This window comes from Lepisma saccharinum, chromosome 3 (assembly GCF_977018435.1).
Source record: "Lepisma saccharinum chromosome 3, izLepSacc3.1, whole genome shotgun sequence".
Taxonomy (NCBI): domain Eukaryota; kingdom Metazoa; phylum Arthropoda; class Insecta; order Zygentoma; family Lepismatidae; genus Lepisma; species Lepisma saccharinum.
The window spans coordinates 127,601,392-127,612,583 of NC_139231.1; the positions used below are offsets into that span (position 1 = coordinate 127,601,392).

Genomic DNA, 11,192 nt, shown 5'->3' on the forward strand with positions numbered 1-11,192 from the left:
AAGAAATTTATTTTAGTTTCTGTGAATTTTCAAATGATCAAAAATAAATTATTTAAGAGAATCAGTGACGATAATTGAACTATTAATAATATATTGGAGTTGAGGGGAAAATATAAATTGTAAAGAAGGAATTAGTTGTGTTTTGGTGTCACAATTCAAAACACAAGTAATTGAAAAAGTTAAAATAAACGAACGGTATGTAAAATGCCTTTTACCTTCTAACTTAATTTTGTACAATACTTGAATTTTTATAGCAAATGACAATTTCAGATTGTTCACTCACAAGATAAGATAATGTTACGGTATTGCATTTAAAGTGAATCCTCAGAAATGCTCCTTCCTCACCATTTCCTTAAAAAGGAACAAAGTGCTCTCTTTTTATACTCTCGATAACAGTCTCATCAAAAAGGTTTCCTGTCAAAAAGATCTTGGTGTTATCATGGACGAAAAGTTAAGCTTCAATGAGCACATTACATACTACCAAACAAGCCATGCGTCTCCTTGGCATTCTGTACAGGTTCCCTGAAATCCAAAACCAATCAGCCATCAGCATATTTTTCAAATCCTTTATCTCTCCCATTCTTGAATACTGCTCCCCCATCTGGACTATGGCTTCTAAAACTAATCTTTCCAGGATTGATTCTGTCCTCAGCTTTTTCCTCGCCATTGCTCGCCATAGAATTCCTTCTCTCAGACACCTCCATAAAACAGATATTATGTCTATTTTGAAGATCCAGTCACCACACACTTGTCACGAACTAGCAGACATGAAATTTTTAATGATTTAAAATAAATCATGAATGGCAAAAGCAAAACTGAATTCCTTTTCAACCAATTTCATCTACGAGTACCCGCGCGGCCAACCCGCAACGTAAAGATCTTTCACATTCCCGCTACAAGGCTCTCTCCCCTGCAGCGGTCTCTCTACTATAGCCCCCCCCCCCCCCCACTTATATAATAACCTGCCTGTAAATACAGATATTTTCTTGTCAGAACACAGTTTCCAACAATCACTAAAAATGTACATGTATCAATTTATTTTTCTCGTCTGCCATCTTGTATTGTCTGGTTTTGTTGTTGTTATTTCTATTTTTATTTCTTGTTGCTAAAGTTTCAGTATAAAATGGTCTTTCAGTACAGTATCCGAAACTTTAAGAAGTAAATAAATAAATAAATTTCAAAAATTGAGGTTCAAGAGCACTTTCACATGGAATGCTCCAGTTTCATTATGTCTAGGCTTGTTGATACATAAGATTAGGTTTCAATAACGTATCAACAACTGCATCTAATAAAACTAATTTCGTAAGTGGTGATTTTTATTAGCATGTTGCGTTTTGAACACCGAAAAATTCCAATTAAACAGAATATTTCCACTGCAAAATATTTGTTAATGAAAACTGCTGCGCAAACTAAAATGAGAAATTTCAAAACCTCTTGCAGCTCGGTATAATTGATTCCAGGCCACGGTCCGGCGGTTGAGAAACACATCCCAAGTTCCAAAGGTGTCAAATGTATGTTAAACTAACTACCTATCTCTCTAGCCTTCTTAAACCAGAAGGTTTTTGGCTGCATCAACACTCCCTATCCTGGGCAAGCTCAATCCAATCTTTTCCATCCTTCCCGATTTCCTTTAGGACCACCTCAACGTTATCCCTCCAACTTCGTCTTCCTACAGGTCTCTTACCATCAGGTAGGGATGTGCCGAAGCCGATTACAGATGTATGAAAATCGGCAGAAATTGACATATCGGCATCGGCAAAAATCCGATATTTAAACCGGTACAGATAATACTAGAGTTTTACCTTCTAATAAGTTTTATATTTTAGTTTTGTAAGATTTATTGAAAATTAGGTTATGATTCATCATTATTGTATAGATTTTGTAATAAAATTATTGCAAACTCATTCAGAGGATTAGCCTAACCTAACTCAAAATCGGAAATAAAACGGTACATTGCTGAAGCAGGATCTGCTGTTGTATTGGAAATTCAAAACTGAGTATTCAAACCTGAAGCAAGTGCTGAGAAAATACTTGGGCATACCTGCTGCATCAGTATTCATATTCAGTTTAAATAAGTGGTGAAAACAATAGAAAAATGCACTGAAAAATTGAAGTTCTGGGAATATAGGATATTTTTTAAATTGTTAATGTAGGTCATGTTCAAGCTAAGAGTTACCTAGGCACTCCAAACTATTACAATACTTTTTTTACATACTTTATGTGCCGTAGCGAAGTTGTTAGTACAGATAAAAGACTAATTGTTAAGGTTATCAAGATGAAGAAGGTAAATTTAAGTAACTGTCATACTTTTATTCCGGTAAATATGTTGATTATTTTCTGTGTAAAGGAGCGTCTTTTGTTTATTAACATAACTATGCACTTTATTATCAACACTGTCCATCCATGAAAATTCTATAAATGTTATTGTGATTTCCATTCTTAATATTATTGTATAATAAAAAATACTATTCTCATATATAAAAGTCACATAAACATAAAGTTAACGGAGTTACTTTTACGCAAAATTATAAAAAATAAATATAATAAAAATAAAACATCTGAACCTATCAAATATCAGCCCCTAATTGAACCAGAAATTTGACATTTTGATTACTTAGAGCAGGAGCGTATATTCCGGGCTAGCTAGGCTATCTGCGAAGCCTGAAGCCTACAAAGTAAAATACTGAAGATAATGGCGATTCTGAAGTTGGCAACCTGAATTGTTAGAAGTTGGCAACCTGAATTCTTAGAAGTTGGCAACCTGAATTCTTAGGAGTTAGCAAACTGAATTCTTAGGAGTTTATTTCTGAATTCTTAGTAGTTGGCAGCCTGAATTCTTAGGAGTTGGCAACCAGAATTGTTAGGAGTTGGCAACCTGAATTCTTAGAAGTTGGCAACCTGAATTCTTAGAAGTTAGCAAACTGAATTCTTAGGAGTTAGCAAACTGAATTCTTAGGAGTTTGCAACCTGAATTCTTAGTACTTGGCAGCCTGAATTCTTAGGAGTTGGCAACCAGAATTGTTAGGAGTTGGCAACCTGAATTCTTAGAAGTTTGCAACTTGCCTACGGCTGGGATGACAACGTCGCTTCCTTGAAGACGTCAAGAATGAGTCTATTAGTCTTCTCCCTTCCTCCATAGTCTAGGACCAGGTGTCGTAGTGAGTTACTCCAGGTGTTAGACTCACCATAGGCCACTGACTTAGAGATAACCCTAACATACCATCGGAAAGGACACCAGGATATTAAAAAAATAATAATAGAAAATGCAATTCCAAAGTAATATTTATTGTCACTATATTTCATAAATAATTATAAAAATCTACATTAAACTGTATTTTTTTAAGTACATCTTCTATAAGATCATAACTGTATATACAAAGTAAGGCTCACTTTAATACAAGTACAACCGTCAAAAAGGTTACAGAGTAAAGAAGAGTAAAATAGTAAAATATACAGAGACATTCCTTACAATCTTCTCAAAACAATTTGGATAATGTAGAAAGAAATGAGATAATTACATAATCGATTCTCAGGAGATGAAAGTTATTTTAAATCAATTTTAAAAAGGAAAAGTTATGGAAAAGTTTCAAAATTCAAAAATGGAAATAAATTTGGTTTCATACTACCAGCTAAGAGGATACTTATATACATATACATTGTAGGCTTTCGATATATTATATATCACAGAATTAACTATGCACTTTTGTCCTTTACATAACAATTTAAGTATCAAGCCAAAAAGTGATTCGTAATTCATTTAACAAATATCTTACAAAATCAATATTTTTTTCTGTTTGATATCCTACTACAAACTTCGTTCTTAACATACATTGTGCTACACACACTTCCATTTAACACTTACAAATTATATAGACTTCTTCAAATATCACACTCGATTATTCAATCGCTCAATAACACAATTTAGACAACAGTAGGAAATCTCTTGTTGAGCTTAGGTTAGGTTTTAAGACATACACCTATTGAGATAAAGTGGCACATATTTTAACTATCAAATCTTATAAAATATGCCACTTTATTTGAACAGGAATGTTCAATCACAGAATTACCTTACACATTACTGTGATATAAGTGGCCGCGGTGGCTCAGTCGGTAACGCGTCTGACTACCATGCTCAAGGTCCCGGGTTCGATCCCCGGCCGGTTCAAATCCGGGAACTTTTCTAACGGTGAAAGCGGCCCCGGCGCCTACCCAGCGTCGAAAAACATGGGTACCTGGGGGAAACCCTGGGGGGTAAAGGCGGTCAGGGGCGTGATGCTGATCACATCACCCCCACTCACGACCGGATCAAGAAAGTGTGGGGCGTTACCCCCACACCCCCTATACGCCTTCATGGCGTGGTGCTATGCACAGGGGAACACTTTACCTTTATTACTGTGATATTTTCTGCATGAAATGGTTGGATTCACTGTTGAAATTTAGATAAATGTTGGAATCTGTTATAGAAATAAAAAGTAGTTAAAATATTTTACAAGACCTAATTAAAAAAATCTTAGCAATGGAAGGTGCCATAAAGTATTTGAACTGAAGAATGGAGAGAGAACGATATGCTTGTAACATAAAAAGACTTATCAGATGTTCCTTTTCAATAGTAATGTAGGCCATTTTCAGTGATTTAGCTTTTCAAATTGGAAGGTAATCATTGATTGAAGAATTAAAATAGCAATTCAATATAAGATTAAAATGGATTTTTCCAATCTCATGCTGATAACTATTGAGTGAGCAAAACTAATAGAGATTACGTATTCTACTTTTATATTGACTTGAAGTAAACTGTGTTTAAGTTTAAACCGAGCAAGCAGACAACATGCAATAAAACAAGGTATATATTGTCATCATGCCAACGGGAAGGATCTATGTGACAATTTTATAAGTCTGATACTTCTAGAATCTTAGTAGATTTAGATCTGTGAAAATATGGTCTAGCTGAAATCTCATGACATCGGTTATGGGATTATATGAAGTATTGATTGTGAGGTAGGTTTTTCGGGTATATACAAGTTTTATAAAGAAGCTCTCTTGTTTTACCATTTATCAGAATATTTTTTTGTATCCTTTCGCAGGGTGTCTGTCTATCAGTCAAGAAAATTTTAAGAAATTATGCTCATGGTCAAGAATTTGTGCTATTTTTTACCGTATAGTAAATTTACATTAGCTATCTGTACTGAGATTTGATAAAATTGAGGATTTGGAAATCTAAAATTTAATTGAGTTGTGGTGAAGATGTGTTAGGGGGTTTTCATTGAATAAAAATATATATTTTCTTAATTTCCAAATACAGGGTGGCCCAAAAGTAGGTATACAGTATATACCACTGTCGGCCTGGCATTGTTGTTTGTAAGTTTATTATCCTTTTCAGATATCTTGATACTATAAATGATGGCTGGTAATTTGAAAGTATACAGTCGTAGTACTACTATGACTAAAAATTGTTCATTAATTGTTCATGAATGAAGTCACTGGTACTGTATACCTACTTTTGGGTCACCCTGTATACCTAAGGAGGGGGCTATTAAATACATGTTAAGAAAAAGGGAAAAGTGTCATGAAAAAGTCAAGAATTTTGGAATTGTTATTCTGGTAGACCCACTGTTCGGTATTTTACTGTTTTGTTCAAGCTTTCTTACCAGTTGCTGCCACCTTCAGTTATTGAAATCAGAATGCGTTGGGAGTTGCTTATTTGCTATTACCGCTTTCTTATCAAGTCGACGATTACTTTCCGGACAAAGATATGTTACACGTGTCAGAACCTGTTGGGAATGGAGAAATTCCGGCTACCAAACAGCGGGGTAAATGTGACCGGTGATTTGAACCAGCGTTTGCAAGAGATCCCCATCTCTTTTGTGAAGGCAATGGTTTCTGCTACAAGACTTTGCCTTGCAGTTCATAAGGCCATCTGGACATTGTCACAAAATCTGGATCCATAATTTCAAATGCTCGAGCTGTGCACCACGACGAAACCTCCCCATTGTGCGACACAAGTCCAGTCGCTTGCGAGGGTTGCAACCCGGAAAGACTTGTCCTGTGTGTATAGAAATCTTCCCTGCGTGCTGTTTGGAATAAGGGAAGGGATCGCATCCACGTAATCCCCATTCCGGGGCCACCTGTTATTTCGCTGGCATCAGATGAATTGCTAATTATTGCCTCCACCGAAGGCGGTTGTGTTACAGGCCGCTGCAACAATGCTTCCACGCGCCAACGACATCTGGCGCCACGAGCCAAGTCCGTGGGGCAGTGTTACCAGCTGCTGTGCCGAAAATGGATCGTTTCTCCACCAGAGAAGTTTCAAGATCAGCATTTATTATTCGATTCCACTTACCGTTGTCAGAATTATTGCAAACGTTCGGTAGAGGTCAGAGATTTCATGAACATACTTTAAAACTCGAACGCAGGGTGATATTTCTGAGATACTGAGCAGGTTTATACATATTTTACAGTAAATTTGTGCAATGTAATAGTCTACTTACAGAAATCAGTTAGAATCTAATGAATAAAACTCTGTCTGGACACAATACGTGCTCACCATTATAACAATTAATTGGACGTCTACAAGTCTGTTTCCACCTGAGAAGTGGCCTGGAGATCACACAAACTAATAGATTCTGAGGTGCAAAATACGTAAATACAAGAGTGCTAATCACACAATCTCCAGCTTGTGGCAGGGCCTCCCCGATGGCGGAGTGGTAGCATCGTCGCCTTTTATCAAGGGATCCCGGGTTCGATACCCGGTTGAGGCACACAATGGTTCGGATCCCCACTTTAAACTGTAGGTCCAGTCCCGATTAGCCTTACTGTGCATAAAGTGGACTTAAAACAGCAACTCAATCCAGCTTGTGGCGAGAACGGTATACTCTTACTTTCATACATCTGTGCCTCAGCACAGTACTTGACAATAACCATCAGGTAAAATAATTTTGTCAATCAAGGGGTTCCGAGATCGATTCCCCGGTGAAGGCAAATTGCACAGTGGTTCGGATCCCACTTAGGCCCACGATCGACTATCCTGAGATAAAGTGGGCTTGAACAAACTAGCTAAGAATTTGTTGGAGACTTGTCGCCAACAGAGGAAGCCAAGCAGTAGTGATAATCACGACCACGGTGGCAACACTGCCGCAGATACAAGAACAGATTGGCTAGGTCACGTGACTGCATTCACCGGGAGAGAGACGCACGGTAGGGGTAGGTGGAAAAAATGCCGACACATTTTGAGCAAGCCAGACAGAAAGCACACACATAGACGTAACCTTTCTTCATAGTCCCGAACAAGAGAAAGAGAGAAGCCGATTCAAGTGTTGGATGAAAGGAGGTAGGGAGGAGGAGGTATTGAATAACGGTACAGTTGAGGGACTGCGAAAATAAAAGGACCCGTGCAGAGGGTGTAGGGTGGTGGCGATGGTGTATTGCAAGTGAGGCGGCGAAACCTCCTTCACAGCTGTAGATGTTTGGTGAGGGGGTAATAGCTCGCGTGCAACAGCCATGGGGAGATTGAGGGTGATGCCCTTGGAGGGCACGCTTATTTATTTCCTCGTGTCCCCGAATGCATTAGATTGTGTACGACTATCTTACAAACCATTTGAAATTTGAGATTATTGCAATTTCAGTTCAGTTCTTATTCTTACAATATGAAAGAACACTATGAGCTACAGGCAGCAGCGTTTCCACATTGGAAATATAATTCCATTATCAAAATTTGTAAGAATTATGATTGATTTGGTGTTTTAAGTCCACTTTATGCACACTAAGGCTAATCCGGACTGGACCTACAGTTTCAAGTGGATTCCGAACCACCTCCACCGGGTATCGAACCCGGGACCCCTGGATTACAAGGCGACGACGCTACCGCTGCGCCATCGGGAAGGCCTGTGTAAGAATTTTGAAAAGGGGGGCAACTCATGTCATAGGAATTCCACATTGGAATTATCTCACATATTCTTCAAGTATATAACCTGAATTCATTGGAATTATAGCTCTGCTATCAGAATATGTGAGATAAAAGGGAGAGCTGGAATAATTGTAATTTCTCATTGCAATCATTGCTCTGCTATCACAATATCCAGGATGGTATTTGACGGGCCGATGAGGGGGTTACCTCTGTAATTTATGTAATAACGGCTACACTGAAGGCTACACTGAAGGTCAGAGTTAGACACATTCATTTTTAATTGGAATTGTAGCTCTGCTAGCAGAATATGTGAGATAAAATAAAGTGACAGCCAGAAATATTGAGGTCTCTCATTGGAATTGAAACTATCTTATCAAAGGTTAAATGTATTACAGGTTGGTCTTCTTTGTAACTAAACATGCTTTCAGAATATGTGAAAGTCTTTCTATATTTGAATGAGAGTTGTATTGTCAGATGAAATGAAAACCGTGTAAGCTAGAACTGTTGTATTTATCTGTAATGGTGTATGCTGTGACCGAACACATGTGCTCAAACTAGCTGATCACAATTAGCAGTCAAGCGTAATTCGTAAAGTTTGAGAAAATCTAGCATGGAAAGGTTCTAAACTGAAAATGAATCTGGACTTTCGCAGGGGCAACCGAACTCAACCTTGCTTGGAATGGAACTGCCAGTTGAGAGATGGCTTTAGCACTAGGCTAATGTAGATCCTGCAGTCTGAATTGTGCTTAATTTCTATGTCACGCGCTGTTGAACACCGGAACTGGCCGTACAGCTCCAGTCAGTTCTTGCGTCATATTGTTAGACTAATGACGACAATGGTAACAAAGTGGATGAAAACACCATCACGTATATGCGTGGTTTATTTTTTCACAATATCACTCACCACCCACTCGAATACACGCAGGAACCGCTATTTCAAAGTTCAGCAGCTTATTGGATAATGAATTCCCGTGTATGTAGTTTCAAATTTCTGCACCGATTGCAACGTGAGAAGTACAAGCCTTAAAATTTACGATCCGTTTCATGTTAAAAAAAAAAAACCAATGAAATAATTACTCTTATGTGTTGACTTACACAACACAAGAAACAATGCCTCACTTCACTTTCTGACGCAGTCATCCTTCACCTACGTCACAAATTCTTACGGACATTTTGTCAACCCTTCAACCTTAAAATTAGGAGTGACATAATATTCACATAAAATGTAGTACCAACCTCATTAATATTTATACAGAAGCTTCCATTACGAGATTCGTAATTTTGATCATCGTAAAAGATAAAAGCTAATTTATTCTACCTTTTTATCATTTCGTGTTCCCCTCTCCTCTCTTTTTGACTTAGCAACATCCTGCTGGTTGTGGATCTTATAGTGCGCAGTTCGCAATATTCGAAACAGGTTTTCGAGGAAAATGGTTGCATGCTAGTGGATCATGAGACTATTGTCTTCTTGGGCCGTTAAAAAAAATAGTGGTAATAATGATAAGAAAGCGAACCTGAGTGTTAAGAAAAAAACGCGCCTAATGTTCTTCGTTATGAACAAGATTAATGTCGCAAATATGTAGATTAGGTTCGAAAACCTGGAAAGTTCTTTGCGGTACAGAACCAAGGTTATATTCTCTGTCATTTTCGTACCTTTTGAGTTAAAACATCAGGATGCATTATCAGATTCCTGTACACAGCTCTTTTCTTTCCACAATATAAAAAAAATTTAAAAAATATTTTTTGATGAAGTATTTTAATGTGTAGAGAGGTTTTAAGCAAAGAAAAGCAATCATAATATACATATTACGAAAAACATGAAATATCTATGAGAACAAAATAAATGAATATTTTTCTTCCAGAAAGCATAATGTTGGAGCAGAAAGCACAATTAGGGGTAAAGTTTTGTTATCATGTCTTTATAGGTAAGACATACGACCTCTGATGGCAACTGTAAAACCATACAATATACTGAATAGTTACAAGAAAAATTAAACATTTCACAGCACCGTTTAGTGCACTAGCTCTACTGTGCAAGGACGGCTTAATACACAATCGTTAGGTAGCTATGTTTCTTTCTAAAAAAAAAATGCATTAGACATATATAGGAGCTTGCTTTATTTAAAATTTAGCTTTAATTGATTTCGTGTACAAAATAAGGATCTGGAGAATTTTCAATATTATAAATATGTTACTTTTTTTTAAAATGAAAATTTGATACAAAGCTCTCTTAAACAGAAAACCTAATTAAGAGAGAAATACTATAGATAGAGCAAGAAGCGTCTTGTAAATTAATTATTTTCTCAAATTATTTTCACTTTCACTTTAAAAATTTACATCTCTTCAAAACAATACACCATTTCAAGCATTTTTTTGTATAATGATTTCATTGCACAACAGTTAAGAAACTAACTTTGCCAGTTATAGTGCTGCAATAACATAATTATAATTCAGAAAACAGTCACAGATTTTATTTTGAGTTCATGCCCTTGAAAACAAATTCTATTCTTTAGGCGAATTGGTTTTTTTTGATCATATCAAGACAACAACAGACTGATATGCTCCAAAATCCTGTTCCAATACTTTCTCGCGTTCATGATTTCATAAGATATAAAACATATTTGTGACAACAGTTTCTAGTTTAACAGCTTAACATAGTAATACTTTAGAAACTTGTACATATACAGGTGAAACAAGTGAAATATTTACATTAGCTTACAAACTAGAAGGAAAATATATAAATATATAATTATATCTGACTAGAATGTATCGTAACTACTACACTGATACGCACAGAAAAAATATATGCGATATTCATCATATCTTCAAGGCCACTGTCATTTATTTATGTTCACTAGGATCGTTTAATAAATAAAATACTAATATAATAAAAGCAAACTAAATCAGGAGAACAATAATGCAACAAGGACGGCAAATGCTTTTCCACATATGGCACTAATGAAATTGCTAACTTAGGGTATAATGTCAGTACGTTGTGCTTGTGAAAATTTACTTAATAAATACATAGGACAAAAATTCAGAGTAATAGTGGAATATCTTAAAATACAATATCAGTAAGATTGATATGAGATTAAAATTGAGCTATTTTGTCTCCAATCTGTATGTTCCAAAGAAAGTAAAATATAATGCTTATGTAATTATTGTATTTTTTTTATATTTTTCTTGTTATACGATTATGAGTTATTCCATTGCAACGTTTATTTTGTTTGTACACTGAAATTTATTTCAATAGAATTCAATAGAAATAGATGCACATGAAAATAGAAGTGTA

General features: G+C 36.2%; 1 long non-coding RNA gene across 1 annotated transcript in view; it reads left to right on the forward strand.

The window, feature by feature from the left end:
- LOC145985673 (uncharacterized) overlaps positions 1-11,192 on the forward strand; it is a 678,988-nt gene that overhangs the window by 335,379 nt on the left and 332,417 nt on the right. The window lies entirely within an intron of this gene.